Consider the following 16,205-nt stretch of genomic DNA (forward strand, 5'->3'; position numbering starts at 1 on the left):
AAGAAATGCAACCTTGTCAGGCAGTGGTGGAAAAGAAACAGGTAGAAGAGCAACAAGCTAGTGATGTTGAAGCAACATCATCACTTGATTTCACACTTGCAGCCACCAATTCAGATACTGAAAGTGCGCTTAATTTAGAGGATAGCATAGAGGCAGGATCTGCATGTGGTGAGACACTGGAAACGAGTGGCCTGCAGCCAGGGCAGCAGGCAAGGATAGCACAAGGGCCAGCTCGTCAGAGGGCGAGGGTGCACATGAGTTTTGCTGCAGAGGACTCAGATGAGCACTTCAGTGGGGCAGGCTACAAAAAAAGGCTGATGGGTATGCACAATGAAATGCTTGGTGCATTGTAAAGCCTGCCAGAATGCCTGTGTTCAATGTCAAGGAGCATGGAGGAGTCCGGCACCAACCAGGCACAGGGCTTTGTGCAGAGCTTGGAGCCCATCAGCGTGATTGAGGCCGGGATGTCAGCCGTAGGCTGATGTGGGCCCTGATCCCAGAGTAAGGGTAACATTCCTTTAAGAACCTTGCCTTTAAAAGGCAATTGCAACTAGAGTGGGAGGAGATTTTCTCCAGATGGCTGAGCATAAAAGGGCAAAGTTCACGATGAGTAACTGAACTGAAAGTTGTACTTATGATCTTGTTTTGTGTTGTGTGAATTATAAAAAGTGGTTAAAACTTGGATTGTTTGAGGATTAGTGCTTGTAGGAGAACGGAGGCTCCAAGATGGTCATGAAACTTCTTCCTGCACTGAATCCAGGTCTTTGCTGCTATACTGCTGGCATTGACCACATCGGCTGTCTGCTCCCACTGCAGTCTTGTCTGTTGCCTGGAGGCCTACTGGGCTCCTGTGAAAAGTGGACCTCTCTCCTAGAGTTAACCTCCTGGACCAAGGCCTCTAGTGCTGCATCCAAGAAACTTGGAGCCCTTTCTCAGCCTGTTGAGCCATAGAAACATAGAAGATAGGAGCAGGAGTAGGCCATTCGGCCCCTCGACCCTGTTCCGCCATTTAATGAGATCATGGCTGATCATCCAAATTCAGTAACCTGTCCCTGCTTTCTCCCCATATCCCTTGATCCCTTTAGCCTTAAGAAATATATCTAACTCCTTCTTGAATATATTTAATACGTTGGCCTCAACTGCCTTCTGTGGTAGAGAATTCCACAGGTTCACCACTCTCTGGGTGAAGAAATTTCTTCTCTCATCTCAGTCCTAAATGGCTTACCCCTTATCCTTAGACTGTGACCCCTGGTTCTGGACTCCCCCACCATCAGGAACATCCTTCCTGCATCTAGTCAGTCTAGTCCTGTTAGAATTTTATAAGTTTCAATGAGATCCCTTCTCATTCTTCTAAACTCTAGCAAATATAAGCCTAATCGACTCAATCTCTCTTCATACGTCATTCCTGCCATTCCAGGTATCAGTCTGGTGAATCTTCGCTGCACTCTCTCCATGGCAATAACATCCTTCCTCAGATAAGGTGACCAAAACTGCACACAATACTCAAGGTGTGGTCTCACCAAGGCCCTGTACAACTGCAGCAAGACATCCTTGCTCCTGTACTCGAATCCTCTCACTATGAAGGCCAAGATACCATTTGCCTTCTTAACCTCCTGCTGCACCTGCATGCTTACTTTCAGCGACTGGTGCACAAGGACACCCAGGTTTCATTGCACTTCCCCTTTTCCCAATCTATTGCCGTTCAGATAATGGGGGAGAAATTCGGTATCGCCCTGTTTGGAGCGCCGCTATCGGCTGTGCGCAAAATTTAGCGCCTGGCGCTAATTATCGCCTTTGACTGCAAACTTGGCTTTTATCGCCCCTGGAGGTGATTGGAGCGCTAAATCAGGCGCTACATACCTCTCTTAAGGCCCTAAGTCCGAGGAGCGAGGCGCTACCTCAGAGAGCGGGCGCAGCGCAGGTGCTGTCAGTTAGCGATTGAACACAGACACATTGGCGCCAGTCAGTTCTTAAAGGAGAGGGTCGATCTTGCTCTCCAGCCACACTCTGTTCGTTAGAGCCTTGAATCTCGGCCTGGACAGACCTGTGCCTAAATCTTCCAGCCAAGGACTATGGAGAGGGCCAGGGAGCGAGCACAGTGCTTCAGCCAGCGGGCCTTGGCGGCTCTGGTTGGCGCGGTGGAGTGCAGAAGATCTATACTGTACCCAGAGAGTGGCAGGAGGCCTTGGCCACGCGAGTACAGAAGAGTGTGGAGGGAGGTGGCTCAGAGAGTCTCCTCAAGCAGCATGGTCCCCAGGACCCATATCCAACGTAGGAAAAAGTTCAACGACCTCACTCGGGTCGTCAGGATGAGTGCCTTTTTTTCAAAACCTCTCTATTCCTCCATCTCAACCTCACTTTATGGCCAGAGGGTCTTAAAAGCCCCAATGCCCAACACCCATTCTACACCTATGGCCCTTTTATCAAACACACACGTACATTCCACACTTTGCATACAGTAAGGGCTATTCAACTATGGGAGGCACATCAGGCAAGACCATGGCTGCATACAGTAAGGGCTATTCATCTATGGGAGGTATTTCAAGCAAGGCCATGGCTGCAAATAGTAAGGGCTATTCAACTATGGGAGGCACATCAGGCAAGACCATGGCTGCACACAGTAAGGGCTATTCAACTATGGGTGGCATTTCAGGCTAGACCATGGCTGTATATTTACTCAGACGCCGTCCTTTTTCTTGCAGGCCAAACTAACTCATAATAGGAGACAGCAGCAATGGACGGGTGGAGGGCGGCCTCAGCTGCAACCCCTCAGCGATCTTGAGGTACACGTCCAGAGGATTGTGGCAAGCCAGGTGATTGGTCCCGTCGCCACTGGAGACGCCGACCCCGTTCTGGACAGCAATGGTAAGGTCATCACCTTCTTGACCTCTCTCCTTCCACTTGTTCCTCACAACACCAGCCTTTGACACTTTCAATCCAAATTACTACATCGCTGCACTCATTCCTCCCTTGCTGCCACCCTGTCCTCACGCTAAAGCCACTCTTGTACCTCAGTGCTTTCAGATGATGATTCACCAGGTGTGGAGACGGGCCCTCAAGCTGCCAGTGGGAGTGAAGCTGAAGGCGAGGAGGAAGAGGAAGCCGAAGCATCAATGCCACCCTCTCCCGAGGAAGCCAATGCCCACACTGGGAAAACACCTTCCCTGGAGGGGAGCAGGGGGGATGGTCTGATGAGGGTGAAGCTCCAGGACCCAGCTGGCTGCAGCAACGCGATGGGGGTAGGGAAGCTCGGGGGCCTTCTCCCTGGAGGGAGAGTATGCCATCAAGTCCTACTGCACTGGACACAGAGGAGGAGTGGGTCCTCGCTGAAATGAGCGCCCAGGTGGAGCACGGGCACACTGAGCTCATGGGTGCAGTGGGAAGGGTGCCCGAATGCATTGAATCACTGGCAAGGCGTGTGGAGCACTTTGCTGTAGCACAGGCGGCTGCCACGCAAATGCTTAGTGCTGCAATGCAGTCACTGGCTGCTATGAGCCCATCTCATACTGCTCTCATGCAGACTCAGATTGAGGCCACGCGATCACTGACTGCTGCCATCCTCGCTGGTTCGGACACATTTCCCCGGGTCTCTCACCGCGCCACAGCAGGCCAGCAATCTGTACTCCAGCAGATCGCTCCAGATGCTAAAGTGCTGCCCCATGGGAGTGCTAGTGTGTCGGTCGAGCAGGGAGTTGCTGTCCTCTCTCAAGATTACAGCATTCCTGCTGCCACCACTGTCACTTCTCCACTGCACTTGCCACCACCTGTAGGACAGACTGCTGCTGCCCATGCAGAGTTGGTGCAGCCTGCAGCCGGGCCCTCCAGGCCCAGAGCTGGTCGAGGCCGTCCTTGAAGGGCATCTGCAGTCTCAGGTTGTGACAATCAGCAGCCTTCCACCAGCCTTGGTACAGCCACTGGGGTCCCATTACGGAGGAGCTGCAGGGTGGGAAGCGGGGAATTGCGCAACGGAAGGAGATCACCCTCAAAGGGCAAAAAGTAGGAGGTGTGTCAAAATGTTGTTCATTGTTTTATTAAAGACAGAGGTTCGTGGTCAAATACTTTTTAACTGTTTTGGATATTGTCTTCAGGTTGTGAGAGCCAGTTATGTGAATGACTGTTTTTTTTGTGTTTCTTTCTATTAGTTTGTCATGCGGAAATGAGACACACAAAGTTTGTAAAATAAATAAGCTTTTGTATTCAAAATGTACGTTTGGTCTTTGCAATCATTGCTGCCTTGACCAGCTTAGAGGTTGCGGGTTGGTTTCATTCAGGTTGTTTGAATGGCAGAAGCCATTTCCTCAGAAGGGGCCTAGAAGCGACTTGCTATTAGCCTTTGACGGATGGCCCTTTCACTTTGTACATTGTGTGCCTCCCTCCCGCCTTGGTGCTGCTGATGATCATCCTCCTTATCTTCCTCCTCCTCCGGTGGTGCTCCAATGCCTGGTGGCATTGGCTGGGTCCTGAGGATTGCAAGGTCATGCAGCACACAATAACAAAGTGGGAGACTCGCTCAGGCGAGTACTGAAGGGCTCCTCCAGAATGGTGCAGACAGCGGAATTGTAATGTATATACCTTTAAGGGGGGGAACTACTTTTTACAGCTCATGTATACTGTAGTACCGGCAGTGAACACACCTGTATATAGCACTGAGTGGTAAACTGTACAATTCAGTTCCAGAGTAAGCCACGTTGAGTAAACACCTGTTGTACCGTTCTCCTGCAGTCTTGTGTCTTACTACTGACAGACACAACATTGGCGACGAGGCAAATTCGATCCTACCTGCAACTCTGCATCACCTCCCAGGGATTCGTTCCTGGAGACCAGTAGATTGGAGGTCAAGGCCAGAGACATGGGCGTCGACCACGGGCAACCACCCAGTCATCCAGCAGAGACTCGAGAATTGCGGGGGAGGCTGTTGAGAGCCAGGCTTGGCTTTCCTGTCACGGTGGTCCAGTGAAACGGGCTGGCAACAGGTAGTTCGCAGACTCTTCCCGGACAGAGGCGGGCTAGAGCCCGACCGAGCGGCACAGCAAAGGGCCGAGCAGCGTCGACGGGAGAGGGAGAGAGGGCAAAGCGCACAGGGCGCAGCCGGTGTTCAGGGGCCGAGCAGCGTCGAGGAGAGGGAGAGAGACATGCAGAAACCCGCGAGGCACCGCCATTGCCACGAGGACCGCCGAGAGCGGCGTTGGCAGCAGCGCAGGAGAAGCGTGCGAAACCTACAGGGCACCGCCATTGCCACGAGGACCGCCGAGAGCGGCGTTGGCAGCAGCGGGGGAGGAAGGAAAGCGTGGGAGACGCCATTTTAAGCCACACCCAAAATGCCGAAGAGTGGCAGTATCACCGCATTTGACAATGAAGTCGAAGATTGGACTACATATGTCGAACGAATAGAGGTATACTGCAAGGCAAATGAGGTGTCAGATGACAAGAAAGCGCCGGTATTGTTAAACTTAATGGGTGCAAAGACGTATGGCTTATTACGAAATCTAGTAACCCCAGCGAAGCCAGAGGAAAAGAGTTTTGGAGACATGGTGACGATACTACAGGAACATTTAAACCCCACACCGCTGCTGATAGCAGAAAGATTCAAGTTCCACAAACGGAACCAGCATAAGGATGAAAGCAATGCTGAATATTTAACAGAACTGCGCAAACTATCGAAACACTGCCAGTTTGGAACGGGACTGGCAGATACCTTAAGGGACAAGTTTGTGTGTGGGCTTCAAAGTGAAGGAACCCAGAAATGGCTTTTATCTGAAAAGGACCTTACGCTGGACAAGGCTTTCAGCATTGCGGTATCATATGAAGCAGCAGCACGGGGCGCTGCAGAGATACAACAGAGACCGCAAGAATATGGCACAAACGAAATGTCATGCAGAACAGAGAAGTGCTATCGCTGCGGCAGAACAACATACAATCACAATGATTGCTGGTTCAAAGACAAAGTGTGCAGACAGTGTGGAAAAGTAGGACACATAGCACGAGTCTGCAGGTCGGGAAAGAAAACCAGCAATAAGAAATCTCCAAAAGAAAAGTACAAGAAGGTACATAAGGTGACGGAGAGTAGTTCAGATGAACAAAAGAGTGATACCGACTCCGAAAACAGGGAGCTGAGTTGTCTGAAACTACATAATGTGATCAAAACGGAGGATCACCAAACCATTTGGGTCACTCTCAAGAGAGCAGGAGACAAGGTAAAAATGGAATTGGACACAGGATCGGCCCTAACAGTCATAAACCGATGGGACAACGAGCGGCTATTCTCACACATACCCTTGAGAGACATAAAAATTATTTTGAAGACGTACACGGGGCAAAAAGTCTACCCCAAAGGAAAAATAAGGGCGACCGTTATATATAACGGTAAGGAAACACCAAAACTAGACCTGTATGTATTGCAAGATGGAGGACCATTACTGGGACATGAATGGATCTGGAAAATACAGCTGGATTGGCATTCCATACAAGCACTGACGTGGCTGCCAAAAAGGATGACGATGTCACACCTGGACGACTGTCAAAGATCCTAACCGACGCGCAAGAAGTGTTCCAGCAAGGACTCGGAACACTAAAAGGCATGACAGCAACAATTAAAATCGAAGAAAACGCAAGCCCAAAATCTTTTAAGGCCAGACTGGCATCTTTTGCGATCCGCCCAGCTGTCGAAGCAGAGCTGGAGAGTTTGGAACGTTCAGGAGTACTGTCCAAGGTAGACTGGAGCGAGTGGGCTACACCCATCGTCCCTGTGATGAAAAAGTCGTTGAGCAGCACGCCTGGGGAACCAAGGAAGGTTCGCATCTGTGGGGACTTCAAGGTAACAGTGAACCCAGTCCTTCACACCTTGCAATATCAACTTCCGCGGATTGAAGATATTTTCGCCTCGCTATCTGGAGGGAAACGCTTCACTAAGATTGATCTGGCCCAGGCGTATCTGCAAATGGAGGTAGAAGAAGCATCAAAAAAATACCTCACAATCTACACCCATAAAGGTCTCTACCAATACAACCGGCTGGTATTCGGGGTAGCATCAGCTCCGGCTATTTGGCAAAGGGCAATGGAACAAGTCCTGCAAGGGATCCCAGGGACCCAGTGTTATTAGGACGACATCCTGGTCACGGGCGAAAATGACAGTGATCACTTCGCCAACCTGGAGCAGGTGCTCACTAGATTGAAGGAATATGGGCTCCGAGCTAACCGCCCCAAATGCGAGTTTTTAAAAAAACAGATCTTGTATTGTGGCCACGTTATCGATAAAGAGGGGTTACATAAGTCCCCAGAAAAGATTGAGGCAGTAGTCAAGGCTCCAGCACCGGAAAACGTGTCACAACTGAGGTCGTTCCTCGGGCTGGTAAACTACTACCATAAGATCTTGCCAAATTTGTCTACAATACTACACCCACTGAACACCCTACTGCAAACGGGAGTGCCATGGAAGTGGAGTGACGAATGTAAACGAGCTTTCCAGAAGAACAAAACACTAATCACATTGAAAGAGGTATTGGCCCATTTCAACCCAGCACTACCAATTTGGTTGGCGTGTGATGCGTCACCCTACGGCATTGGAGTGGTGCTGTCGCACAAATTCTCGGACGGCTCAGAGAGGCCAATAGCCTTTGCGTTATGATCACTAACCTCAGCCGAGCGTAACTATGCCCAGATTGACAGGGAGGCCCTCAGCCTAGTGTGTGGAGTGAAAAAGTTCAATCACTATCTGCACAGGCAGAAATTCACCTTGCTGACTGACCACCAGCCTCTTGTCTCCATTTTTAATCCGAAGAAGAGTGTTCCGGTGATGACTGCGCAACGTCTACAAAGATGGTCACTCTTTCTAGGGGTGCACCACTATGAGATTGAATATAAGGGCACGAAACTGCATGTAAATGCTGATGGGCTATCACGCCTGCCACTGCCTACTGTGGAGGAAGGGCCAGCAGTGGATCCTGTCGAACTATTTCATTCGACTATAGTTGAATACCTACCGGTAACTAACGCTCGTATAGAAAAGGAGACCCGAAATGACCCGACACTGTCTCGGGTATATGATTTGACGGTGAAGGGATGGCCAGCACATGGCGACTCACTGTTGCCAGCATTCTCGACAAGAGGAGAACAGCCGTCAGTGTGCCGGGGGACATTGATGTGTGGATCCGGAGTGGTAATTCCACCCAAGTTAAGGGATAGATTGCTCAATGAGCTTCATGAGGGTCATCTGAGAGGGGTAAAAATGAAAAGCCTTGCCAGGGCTTGTGTGGTGGCCAGGAATCGATAAACAAATCGAGGACCTGACCAAGAGCTGCTCAGGATGCCAGAAAGTCCAAAATGTACCACCACATGCCCCTCTACACCCATGGGAGTGGCCCTCATCTTCATGGCAACGGGTGCATATTGATTTTGCTGGTCCAGTCAAGGACTCAATGTTTTTAATAGCCGTGGATGCGCACTCGTAATGGCCTGAGGTCATCAAAATGTCCTCCACCACCACGGAGAAAACTATTGTAGTCCTACGGACCATTTTTGCCAGGAACTGCTTGCCAGAACAGATTTGCTCCGATAACGGACCACAGTTTGTGTCCGAAGAGTTCCGGAGGTTTATGCAGAAGAATGGGGTAAGGCATTACACATCCGCCCCGTATCATCCAGCCACAAATGGATTGGCTGAGAGGTTCGTACAAACCGTTAAGAAGGCAATAAATGCTATGTACAATGACAACATTCCGCTGCAGCATAAGGTGGACAATTTCCTGTTCGCCTACCGGAATGCGACACATGCAGTCACTAACCAGGCCCCGGCCATGGTGTTCTTTAACCGAAGATTAAGATCTCGCCTGGATTTGCTCAGACCAAACGTACGAAGAGATGTTAAGAGTAAGCAATTCCAACACATCCATGAGAAGCCAACAAGGAGCTTCAATGTAGGGCAACCAGTCTTGGCCCACGACTACCGAACAGAAAAATGGCAGCCAGGAACGATATGCACACGGCAGGGCCCACTAATGTATGCAGTGGACATTGGGGAGAACATCGTGAGAAGCCATGCTGACCAGATCCTAGAGTCACAGGAACAAGTCAACCCCATGCCTCGCCCATACGTACCTGGTGTGGAACCCGATGTACAGGTCACATCTACCCCAGAAACAGTAGCATCGGAAGCTGATGACCCAACCGACGACAGGGTCCCAGAATCGCCTCCGCACCAAGAGCGAGACACTTGGGATAGACGCTATCCAGAAAAGATCAGAAAGCCTCCCCAAAGACTGAATATATAAATGGACTATTTTCAGGTAACGTTGTATGTTAAAAGTGTTAATTGTAATTAGTTTGATATTTAATTGTTAAATGAGTGTTATGGTACTGTTAATGTAAAAGGGGAGGAATTGTAATGTATATACCTTTAAGGGGGGAACTTCTTTTTACAGCTCATGTATACTGTAGTACCGGCAGTGACCACACCTGTATATAGCACTGAATAGTAATCTGTACAGTTCAGTTCCAGAGTGAGCCACGTTGAGTAAACACCTGTTGTACCGTTCTCCTGCAGCCTTGTGTCTTACTACTGACAGACAACAGGAACCGTTGCTTGAGCACACCGATTGTGTGCTCAACGATGTTCCTGGTAGCTTGATGGCTCCCGTTGTATCGCAGCTCAGCAGGAGTGTTGGGCGTATGGAGCGGTGTCATCAGCCAGGTGCACAGAGGATATCCCTTGTCCCCGAGAAGCCAACCACATGGGTGATGCAGTGCCTGGAAAAGGTTTGCCACAGTAGTCTGGCGCAGGATGAAGGCATCGTGGCTGCTGCCAGGAAAGTGGGCATTGACAGCGAGTATCATCTGTCTGTGGTCACAGACACAACTGAACGTTTAAGGAACGGAAGCCCTTTCGGTTGCGGAAAGCCTCGGCATTCTCATGCGGCGCACGCAAAGCCACATGCATGCAGTCAATGGCGCCCTGCACCACGGGGAAGCCCGCTATCATCGCAAAGCCGATTGCGCATTCTTGCTGCTTGTCTGGGGTCATGGGGAAGGTGATGTACTCTCGTCTCCATTTAAAGAGGGCATTTGTGAACTGACAGATGCAGCAATGCACAGCAAACTGGGAGATATTGGCGATGTCCCCAGTAGCTGATTGAAATGAGCCGGTGGCATAAAAGTTGAGAGCCACTGTTACCTTCACTACCATCAAAAGAGATGTCCTGCTCCTCAGTTGAGGCTGCAGATCTGGCTGAAGCAGGTGGCAGAGCTCAGTGACCACCTCCTTGCTGAAGCGCAGTCTTTGCAAACACTGCTCCTCAGACATATTAATGTAGGAGAACTGTTGGCGAAATACCTTGGGAGGGTAAGGTCTCCTGTACAGAGGCCTGTTGGCCCTCCTCCATCAGGCCATGATTGCCACTCTCCCTCTGCATCTCTGTGCCCTCCAAATGTGATGGAGAAAGATGACGCCCCCATCCAATGCCCCCATAGTATCTAGGCAATCAAAGTTATGAAGGTCAAAAAGCAAAGTACCTGCAAAGTTATGGTCAGAAGCCAAAACGACCTCAGACAGCGTTGACTCAATGCAGAAGTCTCTCTTTCTCTCTTTGTCTCTCTCAAAATCTCTCTCTCTCTGAATGAGTGGTGCAAAAATGGCTACCACACAAAAGCCAGGAAGAGGCCCCCTTTAAATAGCGCCCCCCCCCAGCCCCACAGTGACTGGGAAGCGTTCCAGTCTACCTGTTCTTGGTTGCGCCAGGCGGAAAGGAGGGGGGCGCCACTCAATTTCCATTCCGGGGCGTCACAAGGGCATTGCACTCTCAAATGACGTCAAGAGCTGCGTGCGCAGGAGATCGGCCGGTATTGTTTAGTGCCACCGCAAAATGTCTGGTTAATTTCACGAGCGATGCAAAAATCACCGCGCTCGGGCACTAGTTGCTTAGCGCCTCATTAATGCCCACTTAAGGCGCTAAAGGGAGGCGCAACCAATTGAATTTTTCCCCCAATAACCTGTCTTCCTGTTTTTGCCACCAAAGTGGTTAACCTCGAATTTATCCACATTATACTGCATCTGCCATGCATCTGCCCAATCACCCAACCTGTCGAAATCATACTGGAGTTTCTCTGCATCCTCCTCACAGCACACACGCCCACCCAGCTTTGTGTCGTCTGCAAACTTGGAGATGTTACATCTAGTTCCCTCGTCTAGATCATTAATATATATTGTGAATAGCTGGGGTCCTAGCACCGATCCCTGCGGTACCCCACTAGTCATTGCCAGCCACTCGGAAAAAGACCCGTTTCTTCCAGCACTTTGCTTCCTGTCTGCCAACCAGTTCTCTATCCAAGTCAGTACCTTACGCCCAATCCCATGTGCCTTAACATTGCACGCCAAACTCTTATGCAGGACCTTATCGAAAGCCTTCTGAAAGTCCAAATAGACCACATCCACTGGTTCTCCCTTATCTATTCTACCAGTTATATCCTCAAAAAATTCCAGTAGATTAGTCAAGCATGATTTACATTTTGTAAATCCATGCTGACTTTGTCCGATCCTGTCACTGTTTTCAAAGTGCTCTGCTATTACATCTTTTATAATGGACTCTAGCATTTTCCCCACTACTGAAGTCAGGCTTACCAGTCTATAAATCCCCATTTTCTCTCTACCACCTTTTTTAAATTGTGGGCTTACATTAGCTACCCTCCAATCCATGGGAACTATTCCAGAGTCTATAGAATTTTGGAAGATGACCAGCAATGCATCTACTATTTCCAGAGCCACTTCCTTAAGTACCCTAGGATGTAGATTTTCAGGCCCTGGGGATTTATTAGTCTTCAATCCCGTCAATTTCCCTAACACCATTTCCCTACAAATACTGATTTCATTCAATTCCTCCCTCTCATTAGACCCTATGTTCCCCGAAATTGCTAGAAGGTTATTTGTGTCCTCCTTTTTGAAGACAGAACCAAAGTATGTATTTAATCGGTCAGCCATTTCTTTGTTCCCCATTATAAATTACCCTGATTCTGACTGCAAGGGACCTACGCTTGACATCACCAATCTTTTTCTCTTCACATATCTATAGAAGCTTTTACAGTCAGTTTATATGTTCCCTGGAAGCTTCCTCTCATATTCTATTTGCCCCCTCTTAATTAATCCCTTTGTCCTCCTTTGCTGAATCCTAAACTGCTCCCAATCCTCAGTTTTGCTGCTTTTTCTGGCCAATTTATATGTCCTCTCCTTGGATCATATGCTGTCCCTAATTTCCCTTGTTAGCCACAGTTGAGTCACCCTTTTGTTTTATTTTTATGCCAAACAGGGATGAACAAATTCTGCAGTTCATCGATGCAATCTTTAAATGCTTGTCATTGCCTATCCACCGTCAAACCTTTAAGTAATGTTCCCCAATCCATCCTAGCCAACTCGCGCATCATACCATCATAGTTTCCTTGATTTCAATTCAGAATTCTAGTCTGAGTCAACTACTTCACTCTCCATCTTAATTAAGAATTCTATCATATTATGATCGCTCCGCCCCAAGGGACCTCGCACAACAAGTTTGCTAATTAAACCTTTCTCATTACATAATACCGAGTCTCAGGTGGCCTGATCTCTAGTTGGTTCCTTGACATATTGGTCCAGGAAACCATCCCGTATACACTCTAGGAATTCCTCCTCCACAGTATTGTTACTAATTTGGTTAGCCCAATCTATATGTAGAATAAAGTCACCCATGATAACTGCTGTGCCCTTATTGCACACGTCCCTAATTTCCCATTTAATGCCATCCCCAACCTCAGCATTACTGTTTGGGGGTCTGTATACAACTCCCACTAACGTTTTCTGCCCCTTGGTATTTCTCAGCTCTACCCATACAGATTCCACATCATCAGAGCTAATATCCTTCCTTACTATTGTGTTAATCTCCTCTTTAACCAGCAATGCTACCCCACCTCCTTTTCCTTTTTGCCTGTCCTTCCTGAATATTGAATACCCCTGGATCTTGAATTCCCAGCCTTGGTCACCCTGGAGCCATGTCTCCATAATTCTAATTACATCATATCAGTTTATATCTATTTGTGTAGCTAATTCATCCAGCTTATTAGAATGATGATCCTCGCATTAAGACACAAAGCCTTCAGGCTTGTTTTTTTAACACTCTTAGTCCTTTTAGAATTATTATTTATTGTAGCCCTGTTTGATTTACACCCTTGATTTCTCTGCCTTCCACTTTTGCTTTTCTCCTTCCTGTCTTTTGTTTCTATCCTTGCTTCCCTTTCCTCTGTCTCCCTGCACAGTTTCCCAACCCCCTGCCATTTTAGTTTAAACCCTCCCCAACAGCACTAGCAAACACTCCCCCTAGAACATCGGTCCCAGTCCCGCCCAGGTGCAAACCATCCAGTTTGTACTGGTCCTACCTCCCCAAGAACCGGTTCCAATATCCCAGGAATTTGAATCCCTCCCCCTTGCACCATTCCTCTAGCCACGTATTCATCTGAAATATCCTTCTATTTCTACTCTGACTAGCACGTGGCACTGGTAGCAGTCCTGAGATTACAACCTTTGAGGTCCTATTTTTTAATTTACCTCCTAACTTCCTATATTCAGTTTTTAGGACCTCATCCCATTTTTACCTATATCATTGGTACCTATATGCACCACGACAACTGGCTGTTCACCCTCCCCCTCCAGAATGCCCTGCAGCCGCTCCGAGACATCCTTGACCCTTGCACCAGGGAGGCAACATACCATCCTGGAGTCTCATTTGCGGCTGCAGAAACACCTATCTATTTCCCTTACAATAGAATCCCCTATCACTATAGCTCTTCCGCTCTTTTTCCTCCCGTCCTGTGCTGCAGGACCATCCATGGTGCCAGGAAGTTGGCTGCTGCTGCCTTCCCCCGATAAGCCATCTCCCTCAACAATATCCAAAGCAGTATATCTGTTTGAAAGGGGGATGGCCACAGGGGACCCCTACACTACCTGCTTGCGCCTACTACTCTGCCTGGTAGTCACCCATTCCCTTCCTGCCTGTGCAGCCTTTACCTGTGGTATGACCAACTCCCTGAACGTGCTATCCACGATGTCCTCAGCATCGCTAATGCTCCAGTATGTATCCATTCACAGCTCCAGTGCCACAATGCGGTCTGTCAGTAGCTGCAGCTGGATACACTTTCTGCACACATGGTTGTCAGGGACACAGAAAGTGTCCCCGATTTCTCACATAGCGCAGGAGGAGCATGCCACAGGGCCGAGCTGTTCTGCCATGACTTACCCTTGAATTAATTTAAATTAATTTAAATCAATTCAATACCACTAATTACACTACAATTAAATGATATTCTCAAGGGCCCTTGGTTACTTGCACTCCCCAATACACAACAGAGACCTTCGAAACTATAACCACAAAAATTAAGACCTTCTAAATTTTATAAACTATTAATCTTAACTGTCAAACTATAGAGTAGTATAAATACTCACTGGGCCATACTCACCCAATCAGCTGCTTCCTCTTGCCCACGTCACTTTTTGAATCATGACATGGCTCCGGAATGCCGCTGCCGGTCTGCGAGATTGGTAAGCCTCTGTAAAAAAAGCCCGCAAAAGTGATTTTAAGTACTCACTGTACCACTGCTCTCTGCTCCTCCTGACACCGGCCTCTGTAATAAAGCCCGCAAAAGTGAGTTTAAGTACTCACTGTAATGGCGCTCTCTGCTCCTCCCAAAACCAGCCTCTGTAAAAAAAGCTTGCAAAAATGAGTTTAAATATTCACTGTACCACCGCTCTCTGCTCCTCCTGACACCGGCCTCTGTAAAAAAAGCCCGCAAAAGTAAGCTTACGTAGTCACTGTACCGCCGCTCTCTGCTCCTCCCAACACTGGCCTCTGTAAAAAAAGATGACAAACAATGCATCCATTAATTCCAATGGCCACCTCTTTCAAAATCCTAGGATGTAGGTCTTCCAGTCCTTGAGATTTATCGACTTTTAATCATAGAAACATAGAAACAAAGAAGATAGGAGCAAGGGTAGGCCATTCGGCCCCTCGAGCCTGCTCCGCCATTCAACGAGATCATGGCTGATCATCCAAATTCAGTACCCTATCCCTGCCTTCTCGCCATATCCCTTGATCCCTTTAGCCTTAAGAAATATATCCAACTCCTTCTTGAATATATTTAATGAACTGGCCTCCACTGCCCTCTGTGGTAGAGAGAGTTCCACAGGTTCACCACTCTCTGGGTGAAGAAACTCCTCCTCATTGTCCCCCTTATCCTTAGGCTGTGACACCTGGTTCTGGACTCCCCGGTCATCGGGAACATCCTTCCTGCATTTAATCTGTCTAGTCCTGACAGAATTTTATAAGTTTCAATGAGATCCCCTCTCATTCATCTAAACTCCAGCAAGTACAAGCTCAATCGACCCAATCTCTCCTTGTACGTCATTCCTGCCATTCCAGGTATCAGCCTGGTGAATCTTCGCTGCACCCCCTCCATGGCAAGAACATCCTTCCTTAGATAGGGCGACCAAAACTGCACACAGTACTCAAGGTGCGGTCTCAGCAAGGCACTGCACAACTGTAGCAAGACATCCTTGTTCCTGTACTCGAACCCTCTTGCTACGAAGGCCAACATACCATTTGCCTTCTTAACCGCCTGCTGCACCTGCATGCTTACTGTAAAGTCTGTGGGTTGTACAGTTAATAACGACACAGACTTCAGGAATAACAAACAAACAGGTCTTTACTATTCGAAGGTCAGGGCGAATCTGCCCAAGGAATCATGCCACAACACTTATATACCGGTGTGGTCACCGTCGGTATTACAGTATACAGAAGCCAAACAAGTAGTGCCACACCTAAAGTAGTTCTCTTAAAGGTGAACGGTTACATACAATAGTTCTCTTAAAGGTAGACGGGTACATACACTACAATCCTCCCTTTTTAGCTTATTACATACAGAGTCCCCATTAAACATAACATATCTTCAACTTCATATAAAACAATTTACAGACATAGTCTCGGTGGGAAACAGTTCACAGGTTCAGTCTCTGCGGGAACAGTTCACAGATTCAGTCTCTGATCTTGACTCGGTCCGAACAACATCTCTTTGGTGTAGATGGTTCACATTGCTAGCGTGACTCCTCCATATCCTTTTCTTGACGTAACAGCTTGAACTTTCGTCCTGCTGAACCAGCAGTGCTGACTTTTACAACAACTGGGTTGCCTTGATATTTTCCT

This window comes from Somniosus microcephalus, chromosome 1 (assembly GCF_052327205.1).
Source record: "Somniosus microcephalus isolate GS21.2 chromosome 1, FLI_Smic_1.0, whole genome shotgun sequence".
Classification (NCBI taxonomy): domain Eukaryota; kingdom Metazoa; phylum Chordata; class Chondrichthyes; order Squaliformes; family Somniosidae; genus Somniosus; species Somniosus microcephalus.